Consider the following 27,670-nt stretch of genomic DNA (forward strand, 5'->3'; position numbering starts at 1 on the left):
TACAGGGGAAGAGAGGTGGAAGAAATTGTTACTATTTTGCAATTATTTTTACAATATAGTAAGCACGTGCAAGGTGAAAGGCTGAGAATGACAATAGTACAGATGCAGCTGCCGCCTGCACCTCACATCCCTTTCTCAGCCTGTCCTCACACAGCCTGTTGGTTTGGCTTCCAAAAAAATCCCACTTAAATATCTATGTACTATAAAACCTCTCATCTGCCCAGAAGAGAAAGCTCATTTGCACTGCACAATGCTGAATGCAATTTGATTCCACCAGCTTGAGAGGTTTGCTGCATTGCCCAGACACCTGTGCGATGAACCAGCCGCCTCTCTCTCGCTGACATGTACACACAACGTGCACCTGCCAATCTCCATCTCTCCTTGCAGGAGGAAATGTAAAGCATTAAAATGTAGGCACCTTCCAGAATTTTTAGAAAGGACTCAAATCCAAAAATGGAACTAATGGGATGATGCCTGGATTAAAGTTTTTGGTGCTATTTCATTGTTAGTCTGATTCTTAAGAGGGACAACACGAGCTCCAGTTTGCACTAACTGGGTAAATTATCTTAAGAGTGATGTCTGTGCATTCAAAACTGGATTTCATGCAAACTACAGTCACTGAGGCCAGCCAGGCACTGGATGGTTTGATGGCATTTTGACTGATTCAGCCACTTTTTATCTGGTAACTAAATCAGGAGTAGTTCCACATGACATTATTAATTCCCTAAGCATCCTGTTAATTTCTCTTCTTTGCTGTTCTGTGAGTGCTCAGCCCTCCTCTCCACTTAAAAAATAAATGTCTGGAGAACAGAAAATTGCGTTGTTTGTGTGGAGTGGCAGAGGATTCAGGGACCACAGCAGAAGGGCTCTCTGCCATCTCTGGGGACCACAGCAGAAATGCCCTCTGCACACGAGGGCATTTCTTTCCTTGGCATGCACAGGGATGTGCCCGACAGCAGCCCCCCTTCAGGAGCAGCTACAAGCCCAGGCTTTTGCTCTGTCCCCCATCGCTGACAGCCCTGTTTAAGCCCCTGCCTCCAGATCTGCCATCTTCCCCTGTTCTTGCTCCTGCCTGCTGGGGCTTCTTGCCCCAGGAAAAGGGAGAGGAAAGGAGAAGGGTCACAAAGGACACCTTCAGGGAACGAGACAACCCTGCTAGCGTGCCCCAGCCTGGGCTGAGCTCTCCTTGCCATCCCATGCCTGGGCAGTCAGTAGTCATTCACTTCCACTTAGAGTCACTGTACATGTCTTCTGCTGCCCTGCCTCTGGCTATGGTTAGCCAAGTTCTCCTTCTTTAGGCAAAAGATGTGACAGAATGCATTAGATTTCAATAGAAAAGCCTCTTGATGGAGTTCATTGTGAAACTTCAAAAAGTTTTTGGATGAAGAGTCATGGAACCAAAAAAATGACCTCTTATAGCACAGGATATCCTCTATTTACCATCAGCTTTGGAAATACTTTTTAGATCTGAGATTTAAAAAATGCAGACCTTTCAAGAAAAATACATGGTTTATTTTATTTTCTGTTTATGTCCCAGTTTAATTTAAACAGAGTATTACAACCACACTGCTGCTTTGATATGCTAAGAACCTATCAGGTCAGCAGTGCAAAATAGTTTAAAGAAACATTCTTATATACATAACAATACAATATTTTAATAGCATTTAGTTCAATTGACAGCAAAAATTAAATCTAAGATCGCAATACTATCAGATTCATAAATCTGCACCTGTCTCTAAATTCCAGCTCAGTGTGTTGAATTTTGCACATTCAGGAATTTAAGAGACCTAAATTCAGAGCATTTTAGTCTTTTAATTTTGATATCATAAGGAAGGCAACTGATTTAATAAATGTGCTAGAGTTTATTATTTCTTGTATAAAGAAAGATCTGGAGTAACCTGAAATTAGTTTCATCATCCAGAACTTTCAGTGCAACCAAAAGCAGAATGTACCTATTTCTGCATATTACCTTGTCTCATGATTGATGATTTTTTAGCATTTTTGTACTATTCTGTTTTGGAAACAACTGGGTTTTAATTTTTTTCTTTGAGTAACACAATTGTCAAAAGAAATTTGAGTAGCACTACTGTTGAACATTCTTTTCCCATTACTTTTGCTGATATCTGCATTCCACCAAAAGGACCAATTTAGTCAAGGAGCAGAAAGTTAATTTTCCTTTTCCCCACAAAAGTAACAAAAATATTTATGGATATGAGAAGATTGCTGGGAACTAAAACCCTGACTTCCTTCCCTGGTGTGAGAACTACAAAACTCTTCAGCTCTGATTAATGAGAGGTCCAGGTCAGATCTTGTAGTGATGACAACAGGTTAGGGAACAATAAGGGAATTATCTTACAAAGTACAGAAGTATTTCTTACAGTATAGTTCCCAAGCTGCACTCACCACATTTAATAAACAGCTTATCTAAGTGAGAATGCTTCAGGAAAAGTTGCCCTTTTGGGGACAAGAACACCAGGTATCTTCACACAACCTGACACTGTATTTGTTCAATATCATTACACCTTCACCATGAAATTTAAATTTCCTGTGTCCCACCGAGCACTCTCCTGAAATTATCCACATTCTTCACATCCCTTGCCATTCTCAATAATCCAGTCCCCAAGGTCCATTCAGCTGCCTGTGGCCCAGGTCCTGTCCATAGGTGTTTTCCATCCAACATACTGTATCTTTCCTAGACAAGAGAGAGATGGAAGTTCAAGCAGCAAATACTATCCAAACAGTGAGAATTTTTTCTCTCCATGTTTCCCACTGGTTCAGGTAATGTTTGAAGGTACAAGATTTCTCTGGTGTCTAGACTATCCTAAAGCATGGTGACAACCAAAGAGAGAGATTTGTGTACAGAACAGATACATAACAGGTTAATTCCCTTAATGGTATTTGATATTGACAATTTATCATATATTTAAGGTATTTTTAACAAAGAAATAAATATAAATAACGTTGCTGCACAACAAAGTTCCTGTTTTTTCTGCATTTAAGTTAGTTGTTGCAGTTTTGTTCACCTGTGGACAAGGGAGTCACTAACACAAAAGTTTTTATTTGCTTGTCTATGAACTGGGATGAAAAACAGTAGCTAATAACAAATATCACTGCAATCACAGTCACCTGTTTGGTGTTCAGGCTCAGGAGACAAAAAATGGGTGAATTCTACATTGCTCCAGTTAGAGCAAGGTGGGATCTGATAATTAGCACTTGTTCTGAGGGGCAGTGTTGAAGTCTCCCAGGCTTAAATCTGGAACTGTGTCAGTACCAGTTTTCCCAAAGAGTCATACTGTGCTTAGCTTCATTCTTCTAACCCTCAGTCACTGACAGCCTTCCAATTACTAGTCTGTCTGCAGCACTGTGCCACTCAGTAAGTTGTTCCTCCTCCCAGTTTTTCCCTTACTGACAATTTTCAGCCCATCACTACCACATCTATCTCTCTGAACAAATCTACTTCTCTCTTGAATCCATCTGTGAATTTTGCTAACAGTACTCACCAAAAAAAAATTACATAGCAATAAACTTTGTGATCTTAAGTAGTTCCCGATATGTACAAAAGCTTACAATACATCAGCCCCATCTTCACTGTGCAGATGCCTAGACCACTCAGCACTTACCTTCCAGCCAGACTATAACCTTTTTCATTCCTGGCTTACTCATTTTATTTCTTGCCTTTGTAACACTTCACTTCTGGTCTCCTGTATGTGATGTATTTTTTATAACTCTTGCAGATATAATCTTTGTGCAGCAGCTAAACTTGTTTCTCAAAATCACCCTGATCTGCAATTGAAACATTTATTTTCACAGCAAAATTTAGTCACTCCAAAATGGTTTCAAGTCTCCAGCTTCAGAACTACAATAAAAACCCCTGTAATATATGTTTTCTTCCACACTGTTACCTGAAAGTCTGCAAGTTTAAAATTACATTGAATTCACTCATGCTTAATGTCCTACAAATACTGTAAGATTATTCCAGGTGCTGTCTGCAAAAAAATATCTGCAGAGTGGCACCATTTATTAACCTCTGTTTACTGATTCAGCAACAGCAGTAAGTGTTCAGATTCTTACTTCCTACACTGAAATAAATTAATAGATTTACTCTGAGCTCCACCACTTTAACACAAATCACAAAGCCTGACCTGAGTATGTAGCATCTCAAGAGAATCAATAACACTGAAAAAAACAGAAGATGAGCTGGCTTTTCTCCAAGAGGAAAGCTAAGTGCCAAAAGAACAGGCAATAATACCAGTATTAACATGTTAATAAGGGGCTTTTTTGTTTCTTTGTTGTTGTTGTTGTTGTTGGTTGTTGTTTTGTTTTGTTTGGTTTTTTTTTTTTAATTCTGAACTCTGCCCAGGATCTGCTGGATGTAGCTAAGGAAAAGCTGCTGCACAGAATCAGGTCTGACTCCCTGACTCTGGATCTACTTCTTCTCCATTTCTAATTCCAGTACTGTTAAAAAGACACTTTGGGCCACTCAGATTTTATATTTGCTGGCCTAAAATCTAAAGGAACAATGCTCTTAAAGGACAACACTGCACAGAAAAGCCTCTTTAAACATAGCAGACCCCCATAATCCTGCAGACATTAGAAAGAAAGAGCATGGTAGAACTAATTAGAAGCCAGACTGGTCCAACTCCTCAGCAGAAGAAGTTGTATGTCTCTAGAGCACAGCCTCTGCTGACTAACAGAGCAAGCCATGCTACACTTACTTAAAATTATGTGAATAAAACAATTTTTTAATTAGTTCTGTATCATCAAAAATACTATTATATTCTCTGTTATACAGAAACTGTTCACAGCTTCTGAAGATGTGCTGTTATTTCATCCTCGCACAGAAGTTTTACTCATAATGTAATAAAGCCAGGAGAGACTTTTGAAGACTCTGTAATGGTTTAAAAAGGAACCTTTGTATTTAAAATTCTAATTATACCATTAGATAACTTAAGACCGTTCCAGAAGACCTATTATCACCTACTGTGCACACAGAATAAAACTGGATTTCAGCATAAAACAAAATTATCAAATTCAGATAGAAAAGGACTGACCATGAGAGTGGGACTATAAATGCACTTTTAATCACAGACATTATTATGACAATAAGACTTGAGACAATAAAGCATCTGTCAGCCATCCAGCCCCTCTTTTCTCCTGGACATCCCAGCAGGAGTACTAGTTAGGCAACCCTGGTTAGCATAAGACTTTGCAGGCAATGACATCAGATGATATAATGTTCATGACTATGTGACAACAATAAGTTTCAGTCATCCAGAATATGGATTTGAACAGATCTGCAAAGTCCTTTGTAATCCTTAAATTCTGTAAGGTACCTACACCCCCAGCCATTTTTAACACAAATGTGTACTTTCACCACATAAATTTAGTTTAGTACCACATATCCAGTGGAAAGAAACAAGCTCTTCAGGGGGTTGATTTCTAAAGAACAACATATGAGTTATAGCAGGTCACAAGAAGAATTACTTAGACTTTAAATGCTGTACTCTCACCTAAGTTGTAACTATTCAAGAAAAGCTCTTACAAAAGGTAGAATACCTTTGGTGATTTGTACCCTGTGTTGTTACTCAGTGAAGTCAGTGTGGAAATTCTGCATCCATTAAAGGCAATAAAATTTTCCTACAGCAACAAGAGCCTTTCACTTGGTTAGCTATGAAACAGCACATGGTTAGAAAGTTATTTCAGCCTAAAATCTGAAAACTAGGGCTCAAGACAGAAGCCACATCTCCATTACTACTGCATACAATTCAATAAAACAGCAGGAGAACACATCTTTGTAAATATTTTTCCAGATAATAAAAGAAAATCCTTACAAGTGATTCCAAACCTTTTCATGCTTAAATGGAATAAATCTGAAGTAACTCCACTGGAATTCATAGAGTTCCAGGGCTGTAAAATCTGCATCAGTGATCAGAGACTCAAATTTATTAATTTTTGGCATACGTACCAGTTTTTCTTTATGTATCTGACTAAACTGCTAGGTGTAATTTAACCAAGAGAATAAGCATTATTTAAATTTATAGGCTAAATGATTGCATGTCCTGGGAAATACTTCTAGCAGGTGCACTTTCATCTAAAGCAGATTTAGCTGGGGCATCATCACTAAGATTGTTGGCACCTGGCTCTTTATTGTATAACAATCTAGTAAGAGTTATGGCAAAAGAACAAATCGGTGTTGCAGCAGACAATGTGCATTAGACTCTGGGTATCTGTAAACCCAACACATCCAGCTGCATTCTAGGCATTAAAGAGTTATATATACCCACTGGAAGTGTACCATGGTGCTGGCAGAAGTTCAAGAATCTCTGGACTGAGATAATCCCCAGAAGACTTGTCTAATAACCAAAGTGGATGAAAAAAGGGTTCGTATATCAGTCTTTGGTTTTTTTTCTTATATAACAAGGCTTCTTTAAGCAATGGAACTGAATTTTCACTCTGAAAACTCTGAGTTATCTTCCAAAGACAAAGCTGCAGAAAAGCCACACTGGAACAAGCTCAAGGGAAAAAAATGGTCTAAAAGGCGAAACAGAAAGTTAATGAGTTAAACAAAGAGAAAAATACATAATCATGGATATAATATCAAATGTATTTGAGAAGAGGCATAACCCCAAGAGTTATTCAGCGATTTTGAAACTGATAGCAGACAGAAGAGAATTAAATACAACACAATACAATAGGTAATTTTTCATCCAATAATTAATAAGTAGTTTTTGGTATAAACTGTCCCTTCACAGTACATCAGTTGAAATGAACACATTCTGTGCTGAAAACGCATGACACTTTCAATATCCTCTTTATTTCACTGAAGTTAGAAGAACTGATGCAGCACAGGTTCTGATATTAATTACTCTCCTTTGTATTATTCCAGAGACTCAAGTGGCTTTGAAAGCAGAATCAGCCTTTGTTTCTAAAATGGAAAATATGTATATCAGGGACTACACACCTGAGACAGAGACAGATTAATTTCACAAAATACCTTCACAACTGCAATAACCCAAGCACTGTTTTGTAGCAGATCTCACCAATCTCCTACTCAAACATCCTGGGAGGACTGGGGGCCTGGCATTTGTCACCTGCAGGGATCTAAGTGGATTCAGCTCCTTTGAGTTCAAAGTGTTCACTGCTTCTTTCTTCTGGATCTTTTGACTTTGTTCCCATGTTTGGTTTTGAGGCTTGCTTTAGTGTTGCTTTTCCTCTCTCAGCTGTTACACTGCTTTCTCTGTCTTTCTAGGGACATTTCCCCCCCAGTTTCCTGTTCTGTTCTTTGTGTCACATATGCAGTACATGGCAGCACCTATGCTGGACTTTGCAAGAGAAAAATTTTCAAGAAAAATTCTCAAGAACAATTCTCAAGAAAAATATTTTTACGCTAACTGCAACCCATGTCAGCAACCATCTGCTTGTCCCACCTTCCTTGAAAGACCTCATTTAATAAATGAGACTATTATCAGCACCATGGCAGGTGTCCATGGCATTTCAGGCTCACTGGGATGTGCCCAGTAATGCAGCCAATACTTCTTGGTGGCCAAGACAGAGACATTCAAGACTCCAACAACTGTGGGTGACTGACCAGCCAAAGAAAACCATACCATTGATATTCTTCCTTCTTCCAATTCATTCCAGTATCTACCACTGTGGTACACAACTCTGGTATCAAGGCCATTCTGGCTACTTCCATAGCATTTCTGATAGTTATTGAAAATCTGTGTGTTTTAATATTTCTTTGACATCAGACAATTTAATATCTATTGCATTTGGGGTTATATTTTGATGCTGGGTACAGTATTTAATGACTAATCTACCAGAAAACACAGGTGGTTTATACAAAAAAAAAATCCAATAACTGCTACATTTGAGTCAGTAAACACAGTTTGATTAGAGATGTCATTAATTAAATCAGATTCACACGTTATTCTGAAACACACACATCTTTTTTTCACACACCCTTTTCATACATAAGCTAATGCTGTTTGCTTACACTTCTGCAGAGTGATCTTAAAATGACACACCAGGCAATCATTAAACTGAGAACTTGAATAAAAGTGAATAGTTTCCATCAAGTCTGTGCTTGCCACCCTTTATCCATAGCTGAATCCAACACAATCCTTCTGATCTCAGTGGGAAGGACAGTCTCCATCACAGTGCATCTGCTGCAAGTGCTGTTTGCAACCAAGAACAAGAGACTTTGGGTTGTGTTTTTGTTTTTACTTTCCATCCTTCCAGTACTTTCAATAACATTAGATCTTTTCTCTTGTGGATTGATTTATTTTTTTCCTAGGCAGGCAACACATCTCCTATGAATCACTGTCCCAGTACTGTGGCTTGGCTTCTGTTCAGTTAGGAGGACTTACTTGTACAACAGTGTACAACAGTGTAAGGGCTCCAGCATTAATGCTACTGATCTGCCTGAGTTCCCTGTTTCCTGCTCCTCTCAGTGCCATGGCCAACAAGTAGGATCAGCCAGACTTCATATATGAAGCAGCTGTGTTCAGGGTAGACAGAAAAGATGTGTCATGTGGCCTGAGTGTTAAATATTGGAAAAGTTTAAGCACACTTTTTAAAATTTTATTTTCACATTTCCAGTGTCTTTTCATGTAGCCTTTATACCTTGACCAATATGTGCTACTCTTTATCTGTCTTTTACTTAAATATGTCCTGGATTCCATCTCCTTTGTTAGAGTGCCTTTTCTACTGGGAACAATTACCTTTCCTGCCAAACTTCTTGCAGATGTGTTAATTTTGTCAGGTATACATGTACCAGCAACCAGGGGAAATCCTGAAATCACAAATTTGAAAGTACTTGCACTCAAACAAGGCCAGAGGTTCTGTGATATTTATCATTTTCTCTGTCCCAGTCAGGCTACATTTTGATTTTTCTGAAAAATGAAAGTCAAATCCTCAGCTTCATGATCTTTTCCATGCATTTGAATTCGAAAAATAGAAATATTTTTCTGGCCTTTCTTCCCCTTTTTAGATTTAGCTGATGGGGCTGACCTACTTGACACTTCTAAGAAATCTCATCCCCTGAAGTGTCAGTATGTGGTTTTTTTCCTTTGACTCTCTGTTACTCAGTCTCCAATATTTCATTCTGCCAGGTGCAACAAGCATGCTACTTTATCCATCTTTTGAACATTTGCTTCTAATGTATGCTCGGCTACCTGGTGGTGTGTAGCTGACACTGTCTTTAACATGCCTTGAATCCATCTGTCTGTTGGACCATATGGCTGTAATTTATTTGGCAGCCACGCTCCTAATCACAAATGGAGCATCCTCAAGTCTCTTCTATTGCAGGAGATGCAGTAGTTCCTCATTCCAGCGTTAGGATTATTGGGAGATTCATTTCTCAGACCTTCCCTTGCTGCTTTATTACCTCTTTCAGAGCCATCCTCAGTGTTCAGCAGTTCTCCCTGGGGATGTCCAGCAATGCAAAGCCTTTGTGCAAACCCCAATGCCAGACACAATCATTTATAATTTTTCCTGTGACATACAGGCCCAAGTCATAGCCAGCTTCTGTCAGAGAAACATCTGTCCTTTCGTTGTCTGAGCAGCTGTGCTGGCTCTCTTCCTGTAAGTTGGAAATACTTCAGTCAGTTGATGAAAATATTATAAGTTTGGGATAAGAAGGGTCCATTTCACAACCTGCTCTATAGTCTAGACATCCTCTTGTGAGTTTATTGCTTTTGCATGTAATTGGTGGTCATAAATGCTATATTCCTAACACACATCACTACATCTTCACTTATCTTAGACCATCAGGCACCACTTCATAATCTTCTCAAGGTTTTATTCATTCCTGAATTTCCCTGAAGGTTAGCACATGTTAACAACCTGATTTGCGTGTTTAGGCACTGTCAAGTTTTTAAGTTGATATGCTTGTGACATCATACCACTTTCCATCCCAAACTATCCCACCAAATCAGAGAGGGTTAGAGCTGGTGTTTGCAAGACTATCTTGCCAAAACTCTCTGTCCTTCCTCGAGAGGAGGCCGTCCCTTAAAGACTTGCAGCCTTGAATGCTGAAGCTGAAGGAGGGGTGCTATTTGCAGACTGCACAACCTTTTCCTGCAGAGCAAGAGCTGGTGCCTCACTGCACAATCTGAAACAGGATCCCAGCAGTGACTGATCCACCAAGGTATCTTTTAGTGCTGCCACCTGTCAGCCTGAACATAAAGTAACAGCATCTTTTCCTGGATCATTTTGCTAATATTTACAGTCCCCATCACACACCCCAGGTCAGGTGTTTCCCCTCCATCGTCATTTGGGCCACCTACAAACCAACCAAAATACCCAATTTCTTGGCTTTGTCACTTTTACAGTACCATCCAAAAAGACTGGTTTCTGCAGTTTTGGTTAGGCAGGAAGCCCTCATAGACTTACATTGCATTTTCTTTATCTATTAACAAATCAAAGGCAGAGACAGCCATGGAGACAGATCCTGACCTCCTCCACTTTGTTCAGGTGGGGCAGTGGCCACTTGGTTATCCCAGGGTCTGATGTGACTCTTACAAGCCTTTCCTGACAGCAGACGCACCACCAGGTGTGTCACAGGTGCCTCTTTACATGCCATAGCTGACTGGCTGGGAAGCACATACATTTGAAGTGTGAATTGCTAACTTCCAGTTATTTCCAATCTACTTTATAGTAATGAGGAGATAACTGCTCCTGTTTCAAAACAAAGTTATCTTGGCACTTCCACCTTCCTTGCATTCAGAGATGGAAACAGTGATCCTTCAAACCCCTAGTCCTGCCTGGGAGCCTATCTTTCTCACTTCACTTAACTTACAAGCCCACCCAGAAAAGCTAAATCTGATGCCAGAGTGATAAATGTGGGTAGTGGGTAATCAAGAGCTGAGAAAAAAAAAGTCCATCCTCCAACAGACAAGCTTTACTGGAACATACACAACTATGCAGAGCTGAGCAGTGACATGTAGCCCCTGTTAATAAACTCTCACCAGTCTGTTGGCCAGATGTCCTGTGAGTCATGAGACTGGAGATGCTCTACAGCAGAGATCATGCAGATTCAACTCCTTAAAGTTCAAAGCATTCACAAGTTCAAAGCATCCACAACTCCTCCGTTCTGTTCACCTTTCAAATTTTTTTCCAGTTCTTTCTTAAAGCTGGTAATTCCTCATCTTACCTCAGCAGTCACTTTTCCTCCCTGAGCTGTTGCATTCCTTTCTTTATCTTTCCAAGGAGGCTTTTTTTTTTTGCTTTCCTTATCTCCTGTTTTGCTTATGGAGTCTTAGACAATGCAATGGCAACAGCTACTCTTGTTCCTGAGGAGAGAGGAAGGGAGGAGGGAGGGTTCAACCGTAAAATGATTATGTCAGTTGTTACTTGTGCTGGCTACTTGGCCTGCAGTCTACTGACTTAAATTATAGATTAATTTAAATTTAGCTTTTAGTTGTTTAAATCTAGTCTAAACTAACTCATCGCTACTAATTCTTTATTTCTTTAGTATTTCAACATATATCAATGCCCTTTAAAATCCAAGCGAATGGTGGCTATTTTCCTTTATATAACTGTCATTCATGCTGTGTCATATCATGTCATCTGGATGCTTTATAACTATTTCTAGTTATTTCATCCAGTTTAAGTACTATAAGTTTCATTGACTTTTCTAGGATCATCCCCAGATTTTCTATCATTCTCTTTCATAGTGTGGTGGTTTTAATCAGTTGCAGTTCCAATCCAGGTCATGTGTTATTGCAGGAAACTTTAACCATATCCTCATTACTGGGTGTCTTGGCATTTCCTGGGTATTCCCCTAGAGCCCTGAAGGTATTTTGCCATTGCCCTTAAAAAATTGTTCCTTCTCATCATTCCATTTTTACCTGACACAAGTAAGATCAACGTGATGAACTCCCTGACACCTTCTGAAGAGGGGACCTATTCAAAGAAATTATTCAGGCTTTTGGTGGACTGTGCATCTGTCATAACCATTTATTATTCTTCAAAAGCTTGCAAAAACCATCACTTCCTTCATGGGTTTGCTGTTCTTGATATACTTAAAAGTTTCTTGTTGTTTGTGCTAATGTCTCCATAGAGTGATTCACTATATCCCATTTAATTAGGAGGAAAAAAAGAGACTTTAATTAGTATGTACTCCAGACAACACAAGGAAACAATTCAAATATGTAAACACATGTTAAAAAAATATGGAAGAAAGGAACATGATTAGAAACAGTTGGCATGGATTTACCAAAGGCAAATTCCGCCTAACCTGATAGCTGTGTATGGTGAAATGATTGGCACAATGGGTGAGAAGAAAGCAGTAGGATAATTTATACAACAAGACTTTACCAAAGTCTCCCTCTCATGGTCATCTGTGGCCAGGTTGGTGAGATATTCACTGGAAAAGCAGGTCATGATGAGAAACTGAGACCAATACTACTCATAAAAGACCCAGAAGATTCTCAGTAAATGCAGAGATGACCAAACTGAGTGGAGCAGTTAATATGCTGCAGGTAGAGCTGCTATGCAGAGACTTCAATGGCTTTGAGAAAAGGGCTGGCAGGAATCTTATGAAGTGCATAGAAGCCAAATGCCAAATCTTGCAATGTAGATATAACAATAATAAGCAATAGTACAGTCTGGGTAAATAAAGAAAGTGGTAAAAAACCTGAAGTTTTGCCAAAAAAGGACTTTTGTGTTTTGGTAAGCAGTACAATGAACTACCAACATATTAGTCTGTTCTAACAGGACAGACATAGTGAGCAGGGCCAGTAAAGGGCAATCAATATGGTCAGGGCTGAGCACAAGAGAAATGAGAACAGGATGAGAAACCTGACTTCAATCTGCCTGGACAAAGGCACACTGCAGCATTTTACTGCTATCTTCAGCTACCCAATGGGAGAGTGCAAAGGGGATGCAGAAACTCTCTTCCCAGAGGTGAACAGACAGGTGACCAAAGGCAGAAGACACAAGTTGGAACATACAAAATTCCCATTAAATATTAGGATAACCTCTTCTACTACAAGAGCCGTCAAATACTGGACCCTAAGGTTTTGTGGATCCCTCATCTTTGAAGATGTTCAAAACTTAATGGGACATTGCTAAATAAGTTGAACTGTTTGGGCCTTTCATTCCAACCTCCATCTGTAAATACTATACATCCACCTTGGTAAGTCCCAGGCTGCTTTCACTTTCTCTGAGAATGTTCTTTGCAATAAAAGAGTTCCCAAATTAGTCCTAGTCCTGCAACATGATATTTTTTGCATTGACAGCTGTGCTAGAAATTAACTGGAAGGGCTGAGAGGGTGAACCCCATTAACAGGAATCAACAGCTTCTGTGAATCAGATGATTTCTCTGAGTCAGAATCTGGGCACTTCTCAGCAGCTGGTTGTTATGTACAGCACCTATATATATGGTACCTAAGGTAAAGAGTGTGTCTTCTCTAAAACAATCACATTTCATAGCTCCATTCTCTCCCATTATTAGTGAGCAGTAGAAGGATTTGTAGAGATAATCCACTCTCAGGGTAGTGAGATAGTGACATGGTTTTAGGAGTTCCCCTTCCCACAGGTCAGATCACATTCAGATCTCCTCTTGTCATTTGAAATTTTTCTCTCAGGCAGCCCAGCATGACTGCTGAGTGACTGAATTTCCACTTTGGTAACTGAGAACGTTGACTGTTGTGTTCCATCCATTCTCTCTCTGCTTTTATAAGAGGAGACAGCAACACTACGTAGCCTCTATTATTTACACAAATTAGGCTGGGGTTTTTTTCTCCAGAATAAATTATATTAACACAACACCTGTTAATTCAGCTACACTTTTGAAGGAAAAGAAGCAGATTTGCCATTTATACTTAGACTTCTGCATTGTTCAAAACAAAACAAAACAAAAATTCCTCAAGTCTCCTTTAAGTTAACATTACAATTAACTAAAAAATGGTCTCCTGACTTGAAGAAGGGACAGGAGTTATCCAAATAGAGTAAACAAATAGCTTTCTCTGCAGTGGAGCCAAAACCACCCTGCTGGTTTACATCTCAAGGGGGAAGCCTTCCATTGGGATTCTTTGATGTCTTTTAAAAACAGCAGACTTCCCTTTGGCAAAGTTCTTAAAAGGGTTTCTTTCCTCTACAAGGATTTCTATTTTTTCACAGAGCGTTTAAGAACACACTGACTGTAAGACTTCTATCCTTTCATTAAATTTTGTAGAAATTGGTCAGACAAACATTAAGGCACTAAGGTAGCGATATTCGTACACCTTCACAAACATAATTCACATACATGTATATTCCCATTACCACATTGTCTTATTTCCTTAAGCAAGCAAAATAAAGATATCTTCACAGAAAAATGCAAAAAAAAAAAAAAAGACCCAAGAATAACAAAGAATAACATCCTCAGTACTTTCATTATAAAAGTTTTTTTTTCAAGCAATAATTAAAGAGCAATTATTAATTATTCATTAGAGCAGTCTACAAACCAACTACTAACAGAGATGGCTCACAACTATAGTATAAAACTCCAGAGGAAAAAAAAAAAAAGGAAGAAAAACAAGGCAAATAACCACCTTTTATTGATGTTATTCATACTCTTCCAATTATGAAAATCCATTTTGGGGATGATGATCCCAGCAGGATTACAAAGGGTCTGTGTCAAAACTTCCAGCTGTTCCAGCCCTCCCCAACAAACACATAGAGTCTCAATTAAGGGATGTTTCTTACAATCACCCCCACTTGCAGCTCCCCACCTAGCTGAAGAGGACTTCAGGTAGTAATATCCTCCTCTACCTCCATGGCCAAGGACAATAAAGGCTAGGCCATGGCACCACCTGTGCCCACTATCAAACTCATACTTCTATCTCTGCCCGCAAGGCAAGTATTAAAAATAGCTGGAAACATTGACAGCTCGAAGTCAAAAATTCATGGGAGGTTTCTTAAGCTGGCTCTGTTTTCACTCACTAATTTCCAGTCTTCTCTGTGCCTGTGCAAATAAGGCATCACACCCAGCCACCACCACACCTTCCCCACCCCCTGCTTGCTGCCCTGACCTTTGGCTGCTGGTGCCGTGGGACCATCCACCTTAGGCAGGGGGGAGTGTGGGGAGTGACATCCCACAGGAACCAGACCTACTGCTGCTGAAAGCTCAGCTTCTTCTCTGTGCCAGATGGAAAAAGCTGAAGGTCCTGAAGCCCATTCCAGTAGTAAAAGTGATGTACAAACCAATATAGGGGAATCACTGCACACATGTACTATGTCAGATCCACTTAAACCCAGGTTGCATCTCTTTTTTTGTGCTGATATCCCTCAATGCAACCCAAAATTCAGCCAATATGAAAGGATATTTTCAGGTAGATTTCCACAGTGTGACTTAAAACTGGCTTCGTTAAACTCAGGAAGGTTTTGAGCCTAGAACAGGCATAAATTACTAGTATGATCTTTCCAACTGCCAGAATAAAAAAATTATATATTCTAAAGAGTACTAATCATCTGAAAGAATTCTAAAATTATTCTAAGTGAAAATTATCATCTCTATGGGAGATGAAAGTTATAGAGGCAAGCTTCATTAAAATGCATAATTAGGTACAGGAAATACAAAAGACTGATCATAAAGCAGCACAAACTAAAGCCCTGAACTACTGAAAGTATTCCTGAAGGATTATCCCAGAGTCTTATAAAGGTGATTTGGATTTGATCAAGAGATTTTAAACCCGTGAAGAAAATGAGTAAAATTTAGGCTGAAGTTATGCCAATGGGATCTTGGTAACTTAAGTGCTGTAAGAAATGTTCTACATTTATAATATACAGGGAAATTTTCACACTGGCATTCAGGATGAAAGAAGTATATATCAAATTTAACTTATATTTATCTGGTTTTCTGTCATTTCATAGCATGAAGGGTGTTTTCTCTCCAACCTTCCTTCTATCCATCATCTCCTTCCCCCTCAAGTATTTTGGTATTTTGGTCAATACCAAAATTTCACAAAATCACAGAATGGTCAGATGTGAAGGGACCACAGAGGGTCATCTGGTCCAACCTCCCTGCTCAAGCATGGCCATCCCAGAGCACATGGCACAGGATTGTGTCCAGATGGTTCTTGAATGTCTCCAGTGAGGGAGACTTCACCACCTCTCTGGGCAACCTGTTCCAGTACTTGGTCACCTGCACAGTAAAGTTCTTCCTCATATTTATGTGGAATTTCCTGTGCATAATTTTTTTTCCCATTACCTCTTGTCCTAGTGCTTGGCATCACTGTGAAGAGCCTGGCTGAGTGCCATTTTTCCATCAGCTTCTCATCCCCATGCACCCCAACCACAACCAAGGCTACCACCAGGCAGGGCTGCAGCATTTGGTTGGTCAGTGGTCCTGATACTCACAATATCCTCATAAAATGTTGCACTCTCTCTGTCACAGCCTATAAATCCTTGCAAAGCACATGCACATCTCCACTGAGCTCTGAGAGTACAAACCTAGATGTCACAGGACTGCCTCTTCACAGTGTTACACTGCACAGAGAGATGCTGTGTTTATTTTTTTTTTCCTTATACTCAGCCAAGAAATGCTCACTCTGCCAGTTGTTAAATATTCTGTCTTAATGAGAATATTTCTATTTTTCACTAAAAGTGAGCAATTTCAACCTGCTGCAGAGTTATCCTTTTCTATTACATACATATATTAGATCTAATTTGCAAATATATATAAAAATTCTTTAGGGATGAAAATCGTGCTTATCTTAAACTACACCATACACTCCACACACAATATTTTTCTAAGAATTGGTGTGTACTTCCCTACCCATCATTTATTAATAGGCTTGCCATCTGTATTCATCTTTAAATTCCACCAATTAATATTCTCATGCCTGGAAACACTGTGCGTACAGCTTTCATAATATGCAAAATCTGATATGCAATTCATTTTACTCTGAGGAATTTAACCTAATACCAAAGAGATTGTAAAAACAGATTTGTTGCAAAGACTTAAAATAAATTGATTTAGTTGGATGAGACAACTTTCACAGGCATTCATTTAAACACTAAACTTCACTAGCTGCACAGTTAACAAATGTGCTACAAAGCTCTTCAACTCCAACACAAGCTGACTCACACATGATAACAAAACTATTAGTTCTTGAAAGAACTCTATATTTTTCTTTTTTGTTCCAATGACTTCCCCAATTTTGAGGGGCACAATTTCAGAAGTGTACACTATAAGGTGATTTTGGAGATGGATGGGTGACCAGGTTATAAATGAAGGAAAATAGCTGTGAGGACAGGTACTTTATGTCACCACCCCAGCTGCAAAATTCATCCAAAACTCAATAATTTATCCAGCTGTATCCATTATTTTTCCCACAGCTAGCAGCCCATCCAAAGCAAGCACAACCATTGCTCTTCAGTTCCTTCTTTTCACTGCATCCCTCTCATCTCATTCTTTTTTTGTTGCTGTCATTTCATAACTTGTGCCACATGTCCTCAGTTAATTTGCCCACACTACTCATTTGTGGGTCTAAGTGCCATTTCATGTGACTCACATGCTCTCTTATAATACTTTTAAATCTCTCTTTGTCTGGAGTGAAGGAGCTTTTTTTCCTGATGGATCCATACAGACCTGTCAAACTTGCATCTGAAGCCAATGGCTCATAAATGTCAAATTTAGATCAAATATGTCTTTGTTGTTTTTTGTTTCTATTTTTATTGATATTCTCAAAAAGAGGCCTTACAGTTATTTCTTTGAACATTATTTCTTTGCTTTGTGTAATACATCTGAATGTATTTTTATTAAAAGCAGAGACTTGCAAAGCAGGTACCACAAATGCAGGCTTGTGTTTTCTTTCTATTTTTGTCTGAATTGAGTCCAAATATAGATAAGTAATGAAAATAAAATAACAAAATCTCTGAATGTTCTTGACTTTTAGGCTGTGTCCAAGCTGGGGCACCTTAGAGCACTTACAATCTCCTTGGGCTGTAATATGCAGCCCAGAAATTTGGACTTGGGCAAAAGGCAGGCACACACACCAGTTCCTTCACCCTGAAGGAGCCTTTTTTCCCTGGAGTGAAAGCCAGAACACATGAGTCAGAGCTACCCACGACCTGAACCTTCAGGGGACTGTGATTGCAGGGATGCTGCTGTACCACACGCACCAATTCATTTACACACAACATTAGAAAAATAAACAAAATTATTGGACCATATGAGATATTCCCCCTTGTCCTACCACTACATGCTCTCGTAAAAAATCCCTCTCAGTCTTTCTTGTAGGCTTCCTTCATGTACTAGAAGGCTGGGATCAGGTCAACTTGAAGCTGTCACTTATCCAGGCTGAAATCTCCCAATTCTCTCAGCCTTTCCTCACAGGAGAGGTGCTGCATCCCTCCAGTCATCTTGGTGGCCTCCTCTGGACTTGCTCCAACACATTGGTGTTTTTCTTGTGCTCCAGAGGTGGATGCAGCACTCCAGGTGAGGGGCAGGATCCCCTCCCTCAACCTCACGCACACACCTCTTCTCCTGCAGCCCAGGACATGTTTGCCTTTCTAGGCTGCAAGAGCACATTGCCAGGTACATCCAGCCTCTCATCCACCAGCAACCCCAAGTCCTTCTCAGCAGGGCTGCTCTCCATCTGTTCCTCTCCAGAACCTTGCTCTTAGTCTTGTTACACTTCATGAGGTTCCCATAGGCCCACTTCTTGAGCTTGTCCAGGTCCCTCTGGATGGCATCCCCTCCTTCAGCTGTGTCAACCACACCACTCAACTTGGTGTCATCTGCAAATTTGCTGAGGCTACACTCAATCCCTTCATCTATGTCATTAATAATGATATTAAATAACACTTTTCCTAATGTGGTCTCCTGAGGGTCACCACTTGTCACTGATATCCACTGGAATGTGAGCTGTTGATCACTATCCTTTGCATGTGACTCTTTGACCACTTCCTCACTCACCAAACAGTCCACCGCCCAAAGCCATCCCTCTGCAATTTACAGAGAAGGATGTTGCAGGGGACTGTGTCAATGGTTTTACACAAGTCCAGATAAATGACATCTGTAACCCTCCCCTTGTCCACTGATGTAGCCATCCCATCACAGAAGGCCAGTACTTTGGTCAGGCAGGACTTGCCCTTGGTGAAGCTTTGCTGGATGTCTCGAGTCACCTCCCTGTTCTCCATGTGCCTTAGCACAGGTTCTAATAGGATCTGTTCCATGAAAATTCATTACTGTGAGTGTGCTGAGGCTGACCAGAGAAGCTGTGGATGTGCCATCCCTGAAAGTGCTGAAGACCAGTTTTGGGGGCTCTGAGAAACCTGGTCTAGAGGAAGGTGTCCCTGCCCATGTCATGGGGGGTTGCAACTAGATGATCTTTAAGGTCCTTTCTAACCCAAACCATTCTATGATTCTGTGATTCTATGGATTAAGTCATGTACAGGTATCTCAACCAGAAAGTTAGGAACATCAAAAAGCAGTACATAACAAAAATTATTATAAGAGAAAGCCTGCTATTTTCATGAAAGAAAGGACAAAAAAACTGCCCAAGTAAACATTTGTGGGAAACTACAAGAGAGAGGACTGGAAAGGGGGCTTCAGGAAAGAGCTGGGCAGAGGAAACCAAGTGCCAATCACGTACAGAAAGAGCTGATGACATGCCTGAAATGTTTAAAGATGGAAAGGAGGAAGAAAGAGAAGATTGAGTGTCTAAATTTAGACTAAGATTAAATTTGAGTTTTGATAGTGATGCTCAAGTCTGGGTATGGGGAAATTACAGAAGGGGAAGGAGGGAATGCAATAGGTTTTTGATCCATCCTGCCATCAAGAATGGGAATTCCTGGATCAGTCTTGAAGAGGATGAAGAGAAACAAACAAAAGTCTGTGCTGATCTGTACACTGATATGTAGAAATAAGATTAACTGCAGCTACCACTTGATCTATTGATTAGATGCCACAAGATGATGAAGTGCAAGCTAATGGCAAGCTATTACCCAATTCAGTCTAGAAGCAGTGGAGTAAATCAATACATAGCAGATATCTGACTTTTATTGCTGGTTTGCAGAGAGGGAAACCTGTATGATGCTACATTCTTTTAGGTATGTACAATACAGATATGCACCTTAGGAACTACATTTGGCTCTTAGATTTCATAGAACAATTAAATGTTTTTTTCTTCAGTGGGATGTCTGCACCATCATTGTTGCAGCCTTAATCCCAGAAGAATCACTCGCTTCATTGTTCAAGCTACAAAATGCATTTCTACCTCAGAAGTAAAAGGAGGAAAGTCTCTACAAGAGATGCAGATAATACCTGGAATTTTACCATTACTGGAACAGCCATCTTAAGTCAACTGGGGATTTCTCATTGAAATTCTGGAGTATGTGCCTTTCATCCTGTCCCTTATGCAGATATTAGACCTTCCTGCCCTTTAAACTTAATGAATTTTGACAATGTTTATGATATTATTTCTAGAAGGTGGAAGACGAATATTTTTGCAAATGTCACTTTGAATATTTGGAGGTTTATAGCACTCTCAAGTTGAAAACCCAAATTGTAGGATCAGCAATATGACCAAATGTCATATACTTCAGTGCTGGGGATGAGTATGATATTAGTGTCTCTCCAGATTTAAAAACTCCTTGTGATGAGTTTTATAAAAGTTTTTAAAAGGAAGATATCAGTTCAATAAATTTGAATCTATCAGCTTCAAATTTAACACATTTCTTTGAAACAATAGAAAAACATGGACACACTGCAGCAAGACCAATCAAGAGCCATAAGTATGGCTGGGAGCTGGTACAAAGACAGGATGAGAAACCTGAATTTGTTCTACTTCTGCAGGAAGAAGGCTCAGTGGAGAATCATACTGCTGTCTTCAACTACCTGATGGAAGAGTACTGAGAAGATGGAGTCACTCTCTTCAGAGGCACACAGTGATGCAAGCAGAGACAACAGACACAAGCTGAAATGTGCAAATTTTCTATTAAAGATTAGAAAAATCTCTTTCACTGCAAGGGTGGTCAAGCAGTGGACCAGGGTGCCCTGACAAGTTATAGATCCTCTGTATTTGGAACTATTCAAAATTTGAGTGTAGATGGTTCTAAGTCATTTGATCTAATTGGACCTGATGTCCACAAACTAATCTATTTTGAGCCTGCTGACACTGTGTATACAGACTTCTGTAGTAGCTAAATCCAGTAATTCCCTGTCTTTGAAGTAAAAAGAGTATTGTTTTGTATTTAAACCAGTCCCCTACTGGCTTCACCAAGCTCCCTCTATAACTAATATCAAGAAATTGTTTTAAAAGCCATTCTGTGTTCAGCTTATCCAATATCTCCACAATTTCCAAAAGTTTAGTCACACTGCAACCCCAACCTTTTTGTCTCCTGTATGAAGTGTATCAGCCTTTATAGTTTCTCCTCATAAGGAAACTGCTCCATCCTCTTAATCACCTTATTGGTCTTTGTACCTTCTCCACACTGTACTTCATATGCAGAGACCAAAATGGCATTCAGAATCCCCTGACTTATTCTGGATATCCTTTCTGATGATTTCCAACATTCTGTCAGCCGTGTTTGCTGCTTCACATTAATAAGAAATTCTATTTGGTTTAGTAATGAAATTAAAAATTATTAATCCCATCATGCCACGCATTAGTCTTTCTGAGCTACACTGCGAGCTCATTCATTTACCTCAGCCTCAGTCATAAGTTGATAAGATGGTTTGGATTGGAAAGGACCTTAAAGATCTCCTAGCTCTAACCCTTCTGCCATGGGCAGGGACACCTTCCATGAGACCAGGTTACTCAGAGATCCATGCAGCCTGACCTTGAACACCTCCAGGGATGGGGCATCCACAGCTTCTCTGGGCAACCTGCTCCAGTGCCTCACCACCCTCACAATAAAGAATTTCTTCCTAATACCTAATGTAAGACTACCTTCTTTCAATTTGGGTACCCTTACATAGTGTCACGTTTGGAATAAGTTTACAGGTTTCTCGTAACAATGAGCATGTCTTCTATTTTATTATAATGTGCCCATAATACTCTTGTGCATCCTGAAGGCCTGATAGGCAGGAATGAGAATAGTAGGTATAGTGTTAAATGTGAATTACTGCACTTTGGGGCTAATAACAACAAATTTTGCTACCAGTTGATTTACCGATACCCAGAGATTAAAAAAAAAAACCAAAAGGTTTTTTAACTGATTATATGGTTGATCCTAAGCAAAGGTATCAGCACTGGAGGTGATTTTGGCATGACAAATCATGCAATTTAGGATTAACTGGGTAATGCAAAAAGAGGATTGTCATTACTGCCATTGGCAGTACTGTCAACAGTAAATTCTAATTTGGAATTCTGTTCATCATCCTGGTGACCAATTTCCACCAGAAAAAAGAGGGAAAATGCTGGAATGATCTCAAAGAATCATTGAGGGGGGGATGGGGGTGGGCAGTGGGGCTGGAGGGAGGAAGAAGAGTCAAAGAACTCAGGTTATTAACCCAGCAAAAGAAAGTCTCAGATGAGATACAATTTCTCTCTAGGAATATAAAAGGAGCAACATCAGGGCTGGAAAGAGCTATATAAATCAAAGCAAAACACCAACGCAAATGGCCATGAATAAATTTACATCAGAAATTGAAGACCAGAACCAGAAGAATGAGGGCAGTGGGTTGCTACAGGAGGATTTAATGTTCAGTCAGTTATTAAAAATTGCTCAGTCTCTCCTAGATCGTGCAGACTTACTTGAATGGTTCCCAAGAACAACCACCTTTTCCAGCCTAGCACCTTGTCCCTTTATCATAACAACCAAAACTATACGTTGTTTAGCAGCCAAACAAGTTTCTGCTGGAGGAACTGGTCTCAAAAAGAGGTGTCAGCAAATAACAAACCTCTAAAATCCCAGAAACTAGATAGAAAAACACTCCCATCAAAGATTACACAAAGATACAAAAGATTCAAAACAAGATGGATTTTTTTAGCTTTAGGGTTACAGAGCTATTCAATCTGCAACGTTGCTGTTGTCTGTATCTCCCCTGAACTTGTTCCTCTCTTTCTGTGTGTGGAAGCAATGCTATGGAATGCTATTCAGCAACAGATCCGTTTGGTCTCAGCTGGAGAACTTTGTTTAACTGCTTTTTAATAGCTCTTGAGAGGGTTTAGAGAAAAGGCATGTGCACACACATGCAGAAAGACAGTGTCAGGAAGTATCCTCTTGTGAAAGGACAGAAGCAGTGAGCCTGCCCACCCTGGGGAGAGCCTCTGACATCTGCTCACAGATGCTGACAACCAGGATGTCAAGAAGAGAGAAGCTCTCACGTGGTGATACAACTCAGGTTCTTCCTCCCGAGAAAATGAGACAGTGAACTGTAGACTATCCCCTCTCAGGAAGCTGAGAGGCCATTTACACAGGAAGCATCAAAGATCTGGTTCTGGCAGCTCACAAACTAAAATAAAAAGTGAAGTCCTGCCTTCCTGTTATTTATTTTCATATTGCCTGCAAAGTTCATTTTTCATTCAAAAATTTCACAGGTCAAATATGGAAAGGAGCACAAAATGTGAACTACCCCTTCACTCGGGCCAAAGTTTTTATTCTGGAAACCAAGGAGGGCCTTCAAATGTAATTTTTGTTCCTTACAGCTCTTGCTGATGTTAGAAGAAGTAACACTCTGACATTTATGGGAGAAACCAGCAATTTATTTGATTCATTTTGCTCTCCTTCTTGTTAACAATCATTGCAGCAAAATAATTTCCTCGGCAAAAATGGCCTCGTAATTTTTTCAGCACTTGGCCTGGGTTATTACTACATACAGCCATCCTACAGAAATGTGGGGAAGCAAATATTATCCTAGCATACCAGCTAAAGTCTATGAAGTGTGAACATAAATAGATCAATCCAGATTCGATAGCCCTATCCTCAAATTTTTGTTTACTCAGTATTGCTCCATTCATCCACTTCAACAAAAGATTCCAGACTGTATGACAAATCATGATTATGGACCGGCTAAGTGCTTCAATTGCCTCCTTCCCCATGGTCTGAGCAGGAAATGATGATCACTCTCCTATGAGATTTCACAACAATCTTTCTTATTGAGAAATAAAATGGGTTTTTGGAGAATGTGCAAATGTTCCTGTGAATCAGATAATTCTGCCCCTTGGCAACTTTTCAAAAGTTACCAATATCAGGCAGAAAGTCAAAGAGTTATGAACTGGATGAGGGCAAGCCTTCCCAGGGAAAGAAGAGAAAAGCTCGAGGATGCATGTATGTGCCCTACAGGGAAGCTTTCAGATCAAGATCCTTTCTGACTCATTTCTGGTGTCAGCTCAGTGTAAGTTAATGATCACTTTGATTTTTCAAAAGAAGCCAAAATTTCTCTCAAATGATTACTAAAGCTGCACAGAGCATATTATTAACCACATAAAGGCCTGATTCTGTCACTCGTAGCAACCAGGCTTGCTGCTCTACCTACAACTCATAAAAGCTGTGGGGGTTTCCTGCAAACTTGAAAGCCTGCTACAGACATCTCAGAGGACCTGTGTGCCTCAGTAGCATGCCCAGTCTCCAGGAAGACAAGCTCAGGTGTGGGGTCTCTGGTCACACCTTCTCACTGCTACAAAATTGTGACTGACACCAATGATACACCAGAAACTCAATGAAAAGCAAAATGTCAGCTTTCAATTTCAAAGTTATCCTTCACCCTGTTGCCTTCAAAAGAGCTCCCAGGAGCTCTTATTTCCCTGCATGCTTTCTGCTGTAATTTCAACCATCAACCTTCTTTTGCTACCCAGCATGCCTGCCCTGTACTTCACCCAGGTGATGCAAAGCCAGCCCATGAGGTGTTGACTTCAATTTGTGCCAGCACAGACAACTTGTAACTAGTGAGAACAACATTCACAGGTGTGCCTCTCCTCTGGAAGATCATCCGGACACAAAGCCAATGCTCAGAAAGTGCAACTAGTGAGGCCTAGCCAGGGGCCTTGAAGGAACCAAGAGGACCCCCGCAAGCTGCTGGACAAAGCTGCTGGACACAGCTGGACACAGCTGGACACAGCTGGACAAAGCTCTCCTGCTGCATCCCTGGCCAGCTGGGGCTGCAGCCTTGCATCTAACAGCTGAATGAACCTTCTCACAAAGGTGGCGACTGATTGCGTACGGAGCAGAAGACAAAAAGGAGCATCAGGTGACTCCTTGATTGAAAGGCAAGAGGTGGAAGTTTCCCAGCCTTGTACAGGACATGGGTCGCCAAGGACCAAGCTGCTTACTGGAACTCTCCAATGCCTCCAGAGCTCTTCGTACAGCTGAAACCTCTCTTTCCTATCCAAGCCCCTTGCTCCATTACAGCCCAGCTCACAAGCACTTCATTGAACCTTCTCACTGAAGGGGCTTTCCATCCACAAAGACAGATATCTATCTGTAAGTGATCATATAGCTGCAATTTCAAAATAAAATTTAAAAAGTGTTCCCCCAACAAACCAAGTGAGGTGATGAAACAGGCAGTTAGTGTAATTCAAAACCTGAGTAAAAATATCAAGCTCCTACTCAGAGAGCACAAGGTTGACAGAAAAGAAAATCCTGCTTAGTTGTGTTTGCATTTTCTCTAGAAGTGTAGAACCAGTTCAACAAGTATAATTTACTATAATTTAATTATTCAGGTAAATGTCCTGTCTATTTTTATTTGCTGTTACCCTGAAATAAGATATTGAACTTTTAGAAGGAAAAATAAGAACTTGCGAAAAGAGATGTGAAAAAAGCCCACCCAATCAATTAAACCAGTATTAGCTCTTTTAAAATATAAGGAATAATACTTCATTTTAAAGAAAATATTATAAAAATACAGGGCTTTTTAGCATATAATTCACTTTCCTGTTAAGTATGCATTCCTATTACTATTAAATAAAAGGTTAAGTTAACAATAAATGATAAAATGTCATTATTTAAATTATATTTAACATTTGTAATACAGTTCACTCTGGTTTGGTTTTCTGATAATTTATTAGACCTCTTTGCATATAAAACCAAAATAAATTTAAGTTTACCTTTAGCACAATCAGTCTTCAGCAAATTTTTGCAAACTCTCCCAAGTATGTTTGCACCAGGAATGTATCCTCCTGCTGCCATACTAGAGATAAGAAGGGACTTTCTAACTTCCAAAACAAGACCAAAGACTCAACAGAATCCCTCAGACATGCTAGTTTTCCAAACATGCTTCTAATTTACTAAATTACCAGCATTTTTTTTCACCATCATTTGCCATTTTTCTCCTCTTTTTCCATGAAGCATGCTTTATGTACAAATGCCTATGGCCAAAATTTGTCACAAGCTTTTTGTGGTAACTCACCATTCAATTAACAAATTATGTTTTAAGCTTCAGCACACACAAACCCAAACTGTTTTAATTTTAAAAGTGTATCCATAGAAATCTTCTAGCACATTGTAAACTGTCACTGGAAATATCTCCATGTTTTCTATATTTTCATTTGCCTGGTAGAATATAAAATTGCAGTTGTGCAGTTCATACCTAACAGTAATTTATATGAGATAAAGAACATTTTAAGTTTCTTTCAAATGAATAATATAGAATTAACCACCTTGTGGGTACATGCTTCATTATTTTCTCATCTTCAAGGCTGACAACATTAAATCTCCCTTGTAATTTTTAAACTCTTTGACAGACAGGATGCAGAGTCTACACACAACCTAAAGAAGAAATAATAACATAGCTATTACATTTATTCATGTATTATGTAGGACAGGAACTATACAATTAGTTGAAAACAAATAACTTTTCAATTTTTCATTGTTGTATACACTCTCCTTCAGCATTATCTGTTACAAATGATACAATATCATGATGATGTATTATCAAAGTTCAAAGCTGGAGTCTCTTAGAGCTGGAGACACTTGTAATGGGGTATTATTAATGTCTTGAAAATAATCATGCATATGGTGGATGATTCTGCTTCAAACTGTGTAGCTAAAAACAATTATAGGAAATATTTTAATATTTCCATTATTTGAGTCCAAAATAAACACATGCCCATTTCAAAGGTCTTCATTTTCTCAAATAAAAAAAGGATATAATACATTGTTAAAAGGCACAATATCTTCTGTCATTTTATCAAAGAGAACCTTAGAAAACAACACTAATTTGTCATTGTCATTACTCAAGCTTTGTAGATGAGCATACATTCTATTGTGCGTTTTTTGTTTACCCTAAAGGAATTTTATTTTTATAGATGTTAGAAAAAATTTCTGCGTGTTTCATTTGAAGCCATGCTGAAACTTTTCAGACCTGCTTTTGCTTTGTATCTGGCAATCCACTATGATTAACTGCAAAATTTCTGCATAAGCTACAGCAGGTCAGAAGAGGCACATTCCATTATTGTCTTCACTGAACCAGGCATCCCATTTCTCCTCCCCACCTGGAACGTGTTAAGCGTTGAACATTCAGTATCACAGCAAGAAGGTGACTTGCCAAAGTGCTCCCTAGCTGGCAGCTGTGCAGCCAGGATGACAAACTCCACGGGAAGATCATGACCTCGGGGTGGCCAGGCCCAGTCAAAACAGCCCCTGGCACTACATTTCCAAGCCTTGTGGCAAGCACTAGATGAACCTCTGCAGAGAACATCCCTATTCACAAAGCCATTAGCACACCTTTCCAGGGATACTCTTGAGTGCCAGCTCGTGATCTAAGTTTAAAACTTCAGAGAGGCCAGGGTTA

The 27,670-nt window shown here is 39.6% G+C and overlaps 1 long non-coding RNA gene across 3 annotated transcripts; it reads right to left on the bottom strand.

Moving 5' to 3' along the window:
- Positions 1–5,348: 5,348 nt before the first annotated feature.
- LOC135289750 (uncharacterized) lies at positions 5,349–27,662 on the bottom strand. 3 transcript variants are annotated; one of them, XR_010352465.1, is made up of 5 exons: positions 27,604–27,662; positions 26,538–26,646; positions 11,853–12,073; positions 11,156–11,294; positions 5,349–9,583 (listed from the first exon to the last, which is right to left on the bottom strand). It is a non-coding gene; the product is annotated as an uncharacterized LOC135289750 (long non-coding RNA). The 3 variants fall into 3 exon arrangements; XR_010352472.1 differs by having other exon boundaries at positions 10,971–11,294; XR_010352469.1 differs by lacking the exon at positions 27,604–27,662 and adding an exon at positions 27,372–27,592.
- Positions 27,663–27,670: the final 8 nt, after the last annotated feature.

This window comes from Passer domesticus, chromosome 1, assembly GCF_036417665.1.
Source record: "Passer domesticus isolate bPasDom1 chromosome 1, bPasDom1.hap1, whole genome shotgun sequence".
Taxonomy (NCBI): domain Eukaryota; kingdom Metazoa; phylum Chordata; class Aves; order Passeriformes; family Passeridae; genus Passer; species Passer domesticus.